At 41.2% G+C, this 9,221-nt stretch overlaps 1 protein-coding gene across 10 annotated transcripts in view; it reads right to left on the reverse strand.

Annotated features, from left to right (window-relative positions):
- VRK1 (VRK serine/threonine kinase 1) overlaps window positions 1–7,560 on the reverse strand; it is a 368,204-nt gene extending 360,644 nt beyond the window's left edge. For 8 of the 10 annotated variants that reach the window (XR_010122334.1, XR_010122330.1, XR_010122331.1 and 5 more), the window contains exon 1: window positions 7,430–7,542. The gene's annotated coding sequence lies outside the window, so the exon portion shown is untranslated. Of the gene's footprint in view, window positions 1–7,082 lie in introns of all 10 variants that reach the window. The other 2 variants (XM_055288233.2, XM_055288234.2) reach the window with 2 other exon arrangements.
- Between the last annotated feature and the right edge of the window lie 1,661 nt (window positions 7,561–9,221).

The raw sequence follows: 9,221 nt of genomic DNA on the forward strand, positions 1-9,221 counted from the left end.
CCGTCACTGAGGACAGTAGCAAAAGTTTGAAATCTACCATTGCCTTCTAGAAAATACTAGGAATTTATAACATTCTGAAGTAACACCACTTTTTTAGCTTTCTGGCAGATATCTGTAATACAAAGTAGTAAGTCAAGGGTCACGATTATATCCCGTTCTTCCTACCAACGTATCACTGCCACAAATGGTCCTAAAACAACTTCTCTTTAATACCATTTCTATCATACCATTTTCCTGATTAAGAATAAACAGCACCTTTCTAATAGCCAATGAAACTGATTACAAATGCTTCAATCTAGCCAGAAGTTTATATACTCTTTCTTTTTCATGAACCAATGATCCTTCCTTTACTTCTCTACTTCCCTTCACTTGCATGACTCCCCAAAACAGCCAGTTCTTACTTATTTTCTCTAGAACAGATCTTTGCCCATGTTATTCTCTAAAATGTTTTCCCACTTTTTCCAGACTCCAGCCATGTTATACCTTCAATAAACCTGTATTTATTAATACTTAATTGCTCATTCATTTCTTCCTGTCTTTGTTTTGATATCTAATTTACAGTATATGGCCAACTGATTTTTGATTTTTAAAACTTATTGAATGGAGAAAGGGTAGACTTTTCAACAAATGGTTTTGGAACAACTGGACATCCATGGACAAAAGGAAAAGAAAAATGTACCAAGATCTAAATCTCACATCCTGTGCAAAAATGAAACCAAAAAGGATCACGGATCTAAATGTAAGACGTATAAGGATAAAACACTTAGAAGAAAAAATGAGAACATCCTCCTGACCTAGGGTTAGGCAGAGTTCTAAGATAGGAACTAAAAACACGATCCATATATTGAGAAGTTGGACTTTATCAAAATTTAAAACTTTTTTGCTGCTAAAGACACTGTAAGAGAATGAAAAGACAAGCCAGAGACTGAGAGAATATATTTACAAATCATATATTTGGCAAAGGATTTTGTATACACAACATATAAAGAATGCTCTAAAATCAGTAAGAAAACAAACCAATCACAAAACGGGTAAAAGGCTTGAACAGACAAATCACCAAAAAAAATATGAATGGCAAATAAGCACATGAAATCATCAGCCATTAGGATGCAAATTAAAGCCATAACAAGATACCAGTGCACACAAAAAATATCACCAATACCAAATGGTAGTGAGGATGTGGAGAAACTATCTCTCAAATACAGCAGCCCCCCCCTTCATCTGTGAGGGACACATTCCAAAGCCCTCAGTGGATACCTTAAATGGTGGAGAGTATGGAGAGTATCAAACCCTACCTAAATATGTTTTTTCCTATACATACATTAGATAGACATACTTACGATGAAGTTTAATTTATAAATTAGAGCCAGTTAAGAGATTAACAACAATACTAAGAGTAACAATATGCCAGCAGCCAGACGCGGTGGCTCAGTCCTGCAGCCCCAGCACTTTGGGAGGCCGAGGCAGGCGGATCACCTGAAGTCAGGAGTTCGAGACCAGCCTGGCCAACATGGTGAAACCCTGTCTCTACTTAAAATGCAAAAATTTGCCGGGTGTGGCAGCAGGCACCTGTGATCCCAGCTACTAGGGAGGCTGAGGCAAGAGAATCGCTTGACCCTGGGAGGCGGAGGTTGCAGTGAGCTGAGATCACACCATTGCACTCCAGCCTGGGGGACAAGATAGAGACTTGTCTCAAAATAAAATAAAAAAAAAAATGCCAGCATCAATAGTCTTGCACTTGGGGTCATTACTAAGTACAATAAGGGATTCTCAAACATAAGCACCAAGATACCAGTCAATCTGATAGCCAAGAGTGACTAACTAGCTGGTGGGTAGTGTATACAGTGTGGATATGCTGGACAAAGGGATGATTCACACCCCCTGGGACAGAATAAGAGGGCTCAAGATTTCATCACTATATGACCCAACAGTTGCACTTCTAGATATTTATTCTAGAACAATTAAAACTTACAGTCACACAAGAAGCTGTATATTAATGTTCATAGCAGCTTTACCTGCAATCACCAAAAATCAGAAACAACCCACATGGCCTTCCATGGGTCAATGGTTAAATGTGATACAGCCATAAAATGGACAAGCACTGTGTAATTATCAAAAGCAGGAAAGTGACACTAATACAATATTCATCATTGAACTACTTATTGAAATGTCAGCTTTTACATTCTTTTGTGTGTCTAATTCTAGGACATTGTGTCATGTGTACAGATTCACGTAACCATCACCACAAACAAGACACTGAACTGTTCTATCATCTCAAAGAAAGTCAGCCCTAACCCCAGCAAAACGGTCTGTTCTCCATTTCTATAATTTTGTCATTTTGAGAATGCTATATAAATGGAATCATACAACCTGTGAGACTGGCTTTTTTCACTCAATACAATGCCCTTAAACTCCATCCAAGTTGCTGCATGTACCAACAGTCTGTTTCTTTTTTTGATGATGGTGTTCTACTGCAAGACTATCACATTTTATTTAACCATTCACCCACTGAAGGACATGTGAGTTGTTTCTGGTTTTTAGCTATTACAAACAAGGCTGCTACGAGCATTCATGTACAGGTTTTTTTGTGAACGTAAGTTTTTATTTCTCTAGGATAAAGGCTCAGGAGTGCAACTGCTGGATTGTGTGTCAAATGTATGTTTAACTTTCCGAGAAATTGTCAAACTAATTTCCAGAGTGGTTATATCATTTTACATTCCTACCAGCAACATATGAAAGATAAATTTTAGAGTCAGCATTTCTAAAGTATTTTCTGCAAGTCTGAAAAAACAAGATTAAACTTCTTAAATGTTATAATCTGAACTTATTTTTTAAAAATGAATTTTAAACTCTTTTCCTCATTCCCAAATAACAGATTACCTCTAAGAAAAAAATGTATGCAGCTGACCCTTGAAGAACATGAGTGTGAACTGTGCAGGTCCACTTATACACAGATTTTCTTCTGCCTCTGCCACTCCAAGACAGCAAGACCAACCTCTCCTCTAGTTCCTCCTCCTGAGCCTACTCAACACCAAGACAATGAGGATGAAGACCTTTGATGGTCCACTTCCGCTTCATGAATAAATAAATATATTTTCTCTTTCTTAGGGTTTTCTTAATAACATTTTCTTTTCTCTAGCTTATTGTATTGTAAGAATATAACATATACTACATATAACATACAAATATGTGTTAATCAATTGTTTATGCTATTGGTAAGGCTTCTGGTCAACAGGCTATGAGTGGTTAAGCTTTTGAGGAGTTAAAGCTTATACATGGATTTTCAACTGCGTGGGGGTCAGCACTCCCAACCCCTGAGTTGTTCAAGGGTACACTGTAATTACATATAATCTCTATGTTGATAGCTGTTGCCAAATTACATAGTAAACTGCAATAAGATGTGAAAAAAGCAACTCTAAAGACTACAGTAGAAACAGTAAAAGTTTCTCTCCCTATGTCTTCCAGACACAATCTATAACTTAAGGTCTAACAGTTCTTTCTAACACTTAATATTGTGAAACACAATCACAATGCATTAATACCTAGTGTCATCAAATGATGACTTTTCTTTAGCTGTCACTTGATAAAAACAATCTAAGAAAAGCAATTAACCTGAAATAAAGCTGTGGTTATCTTAGCTATGTCTAACTTCATGGTTTGTTTAATTTTAGACATAAATGACAATTAGATAATGCAATCTCTTTTGGATTCTTAAAGCAAGTATCTAAGTCTAGAGCAGACATATCTGCCGACACACAAACAGCCAGACAGACAGTCCTCAAAAAGAAAATAAAATAAATACGCAGAAAGAAATTATAAGGTCCCTGAAACAGTGGAATGGGGCTGCTTGTGTTCCTAATGACTTTCAGTTCTCATGTTTGGTCCCCTGCAGGACCAACTATATTGCTCCTGATACTGAGATCCACACGACACGTGTCCTTCCATTATCAGTATGATATTTGCTTTAAAAGTATATGACAGAACATTCCCAAATCTCAAATTACCTTGCAATTTAATTATTACTTCATCTAGTATATCTTCCCATTTAATGAATAAGACCAATAAACATTTTAGTATACACATTTAATATTCATCTTAAATATTTGCCAGTGTGAACAGTATCTACCTTAATTTTCAAATCCTAGAGCACTGGTTCCCATCCTACGGGCGAGAGACCCATAGAGAGACAGGAGTAACTGCAAAGAATCATCAAAATCCATATACTTACCTAAAGACTAAATAAATGTGATTCACACAACATATATGTTTCCAAGCTGACAAAGATACTGTGGCTAAGAAAATTCTTAATAAATTTCCTGAAAAATGTTGGTAAAAGTAGAGCAGTTTCTTCTCATTAGTATTTATTGATGAATACTAAAAACCTAACTCCTAACACGGGAGAAGGGCTATCGCTCGTACCTCTCTAGATTTTCTAGAGAGCTTTTCTTTTTTAAAGTGTTGCCCATATGTCACTCAGAACAAGAGGAGTAGGATGTGCTTGAATTTGAGTGCAAAGATTTAAGACAACATTAGGAGAGATGGAGCAGGAGTAATTGGGAAAGTGCATGAAATTACTTCAAAATAGCAACTTCAGAATGCTGGGTGCTTAAACATCATTCAAGCACCAAAGGGAAAAAATTCAAAGGACACAGCCCTCTGCATCTTTATAATGGCAAGTAGAAATACATTCACAGGAATTTTGATCAAAAGAGCCAAACTTATCCTAGAGTAAAAATACATCTTGGTTACAACACCTACCAAAATGTTTTATTAGGGTTCTATCACCCTTTTAAATTAATCTTGTACCTTTATTAAACATTTTCTACATTTTAACATTAATAGTGCAGTTTTTCAAATGTGCCCTACACATTTATTGGATTATTCTGTGCTGGATGCTAGATAAAGTTAAAAAAAAAAAAAAGACGTCCATTAATTTAAAACAAAGAAAACTTGCTTCAGCAAAATACTACAATAGCAAGAATAGACTTTGCACCTAGCACAATTCCTTGCAAATAGGGGGCACGTGATCTCTGCTGAATAAATGAGTCCATTTCTTCTTACTCCGAAAAATAACCCTGGCAAGCATGTAAAATATCCTACCAGTCTGAAAAATATTCTCCAGTCCTATTCAGCTACCAATCCATTCTCAGAACCCATCGAGAGCAATTTTCATGAAAGCCTCACTCACACGCACAAAGAGGCAGCATTTAATTCCCATTAGGCTCACTGCCTGATCTATGGAGATATAAGCATTTGCACATTTGCATAAATTCAGGAGACATCCTTCATTTGATATAAGGTAAATCTTAAAGCTTCGCTTCATTTCCAAATAAGTTTTATTTTTCAAATCAAAAATATTTTTAAAGTTTTATTTTTCAAATCATAATCCTAATCATAGTACATTATATCTTATTAGGGATGCTTTTAAGAAAAAAAAATATAGCTGTCAAAATTAAAATCTTGTTTTTTCATTTCTAGACATCTGGGACATTTCACTTATATATTTATTATTATTTCACATTAGTTCTCAAAGTTAAAAAAAAAGCTGGCCTATTTCCTTTAAGAAATTTAATTTTAGCGTCTGTCAACATTTTGAATGCATTACTGTTATTTTTAAAATATACGCTTGCATACTGGAATAAAACTTAGCATAAGCTTTCCATATACCATTTCCTGGGCACTTACTAACTTACTATATGCCAGGCTCTATGCTTAACACATTACTCCATTATCTCATTTGTTTAACAAATATCCTCTCATAATTTTTGCAGCACTGAGCATAACAAGAAGACATTGCACTATAAAACTGGTATTTGTACTGGATACCAGAACTAAATTGACAGTAACGCCTAACACAAGTTTATTGTTATTAAATTCAAGTTGTGTTACTGTATTAACACAGAATCTGATCAGCAATGTTGAGATGTAGAGAATACCATCTGTGGTAGCATCAACAGAGAAAGCTATTATTAAGTGACTACTTAAGTTACATTCCCTTCTATAGGTAACAGATGAACATAATCTTATCTACCCAGAAATTTAATTCCAATCACTACATGCCATTTTGAAGAACATACACGTAACCTACATAAAATGACTATATAAAGAACCCTTGCTTCCTTCTGAAAATGCTTCAAAATTGTAGATTAAATTCTCCCCCAAAGTATCATGCTCAGCATGTCATAAAGAAAGGTGCCTTTATTGTGAACTCTTGAAAATAAACGCTGCCCTACATTTTTTTTTACTCTTTTGAATTTCAGTCTCAACAGATGGGCAATTCCAGTTTAAAAAAAAAAAAAAAAGAAGAAGAAAAACACACACACAATAATTAATGAAGTTCTTCAACAGTTCCCTAAAACCAACATCCTCCCAATAGCAAATTGTATTTCCAAGTTGTTCCAAGTAAGGGACACAAGAAGGGGAAGGGAAGAGTCTATACAAAGGAAAACAAAAACGGGTGACTTGAAAGAAAGGACATCAGAAAAATGGGTGGCCTCAATAGGAACCTATAGTGTCTGACTCTGCTGCTGTCTGTCGAATTTAATTCTACCACCTAAGAGTTTTGAGATGAGAACCACAATACTATTTCGGTGGTAGGAAAAACTACGCGTGGCCCCTGAATGGAGCTGCAACAGTAAAGGATGCCGCCCTGCCAGGTAAGGACAGAACTGAGGAGAAACTGTCAAACGAGTATGAAAGTCCCTTGCAAAACCCACAAGCGGCTCTAACTGCCTTGCACCAGACAGACCCTCAAGTACAAGATCACGGGGCCTCCCCGCGACGTGACACGGAAATAACGGGCGGCCTCGCGGTCCCCAGGCCTGGCTGCTATCCTCAGGGGTCAGCCTCCCTCTCCCCTCTCAAGTCAAAGGTCACATCCTCTGAGATGCCCTCCCGGATCACCTAACCTAAAGAGCCTCGCCCCCATTTCTCTAGCCCGCAATTGCCTGTCCCGTTTCTAAGAAAGCATTTCCATATCCGCAAAACATCGCAGCTGCGCGTGTTGCTTCCCTTCTAGAGAGTGAGCTCCGCGGGGCAGGGGCCTCGCCTGCGCTGTTCACCCGGAGCCCCGCCTGACAGACCCGGCTTCCTGGCGAGGCCCGAGGCGGCGTTTGCGAGCTCGGCCGCGACACCACGCGCGTCCAGAACGTGGAGCTCAGATGGGGGCCGGCCTGGCCAGTCCAGGCATCCCCGGGGGCGCCTGCGGGGCCTGAACGAGACAAGGAAGGAGCGGACGCCCGCGCAGGCGGAAGCCACGCGGCGGAGCGCGGTCCCGCGGGGCGGCTGGGGCTGAGGGCGACTCCCGCACCCCGGCGGACCCACAGGCCGCCCGGAAGACCCAGTGCCGGCCCCAGCCCCCGGCCGCCCGCCTCCACGCCCCCGGCTCGGCACGCGAGTCCTCGAGCCGTGTCGCCTGCGGCCTCCCTACCCGAAGCCGCAGACCGGTCGTCTTCTGCCCAGTACGAACTTCCCGCCGCTTTCGCCGACTCGCAACTCGGCAGCTGCGCCGGCCCCTTCTCACCCTGCAGTATGGAGCCTTCCCATTGGCTCGGAGGCGACGAGGGTGGGCGGGACGAGCGGGAACACGGGGCGCGGGGCGGAGGCTACGCTAGCCCCGCGCCTCCCCGGGAATGCCGGGAGCTGTGGTCCAGCGCTCCCAAGGCATCCTGGGAGTTGGAGTCTCTTAGCGGCAAAGGGAGATTCCCCCTCCTTCTGCTCCCTAGCCTTCTAGGAAATATGGTTTACAGCCTTGTTCGTAGTAGCTTGATTTATTAAGTGTGTTGGCAGAGAGTTGGGTGTAAAATAAGTTTCCTGTTTCTGTTAGGATTAAATGAAATAATCTATAGGCAGTACTTTAAACTTAGTTGGTGCTCAATAAATAACAGATAGTATTAGTATTATTCTGCCCACTCATTGATATGTGTCTAAATCCTACCTGTTTTTCGAAGCCTATTTCAAAGCCTATCTCAATGTCTACCTAATCCTCTGCAGTGTTTCATCTGTAATCAACGTATGCCACAGTTTGCATTGTGTTTATTATTTATTTTTATTTAATTTTTTTTTGAGACGGAGTCTTGCTCTGTCGCCCAGGCTGGAGTGCAGTGGCACAGTCTCGGCTCACTGCCAGCTCCGCCTCCCGGGTTCACGCCATTCTCCTGCCTCAGCCTCCCGAGTAGCTGAGACTACAGGCACTCGCCACCACGCCCGGCTAACTTTTTTCTGTTTTAAGTAGAGACGGGGTTTCACCGTGTTAGCCAGGATGGTCTTGATCTCCTGAACTTGTGATCCACCCGCCTTGGCCTCCCAAAGTGCTGGGATTACAGGTGTGAGCCACCGCGCCCGGCCACGTTGTGTTTATTATAATCAGCTAAGTCTCCATCATCCATGAGACTGAGATCTTATTGGACACTGGGTCATTGTTCTAGGTCAAAATCACTGAAGTCACAGGCAGAGGGAGATTAACAATGAAGCCGATGAAGCTTAAGCTTCAGGACCTCACTTGCACAGGTCCCTCAATGAGTTTACGTAGCTTTGGGGGTTTTTTATTTGTCGATTTTACTTTTCTTTTTCTTTTTTTTTTTTTTTTTTTAAGATATAGTCTCACTTTGTCACCCAGGCTGCAATGCATTGGCGCGATCTCGGTTCACTGCAGCCACGACCTCCTGGGCTCAAGCAATCCTCCCACCTCAAACCCCTGAGTAGCTGGGATTACAGGCACAGGCCACCACTCCTGGCTAATTTTTGTATTTTTTGTAGAGACAGGGTTCGACCATGTTGCCCAGGCTGGTCTTGAACTCCTGAGCTCAAGCAATCCACCCCGCCTCGGCCTCCCAAAGTGCTAGAATTACAGGCGTGAGCCACCACACCCAGCTGATTTTTCTTAAAGTAGATCCCCCAAAATTATGTGAGCTTCAGTCCCTACAAAACCTGGAATCACTCTGTCCATTAGACAGGGCAATATAGTGCCTGATGTCTTACATTTTCCCCTCCAGATGCTCTCATCTGCTCCAAATACTTCTCCTGCCTGCCCTCTGCCCCAGGAGGCTGACCTCTACAAATTACTTCGTGCTCCCTGTGCTCCCCGGCTTTGGAGTGTGCCCAGTGGAGAACCCCACAGAAGATTGGAGGAAAAAGAAAGGTTGGTTAGAGTAGGTTAAGCCCCTGGATCCTTACTGGCAGGGTCACCTCCAGTTGGCAGGTCCCTCAGCTGAAGGTCACTT

Source organism: Symphalangus syndactylus, chromosome 8 (genome assembly GCF_028878055.3).
Source record: "Symphalangus syndactylus isolate Jambi chromosome 8, NHGRI_mSymSyn1-v2.1_pri, whole genome shotgun sequence".
NCBI classification, from domain to species: domain Eukaryota; kingdom Metazoa; phylum Chordata; class Mammalia; order Primates; family Hylobatidae; genus Symphalangus; species Symphalangus syndactylus.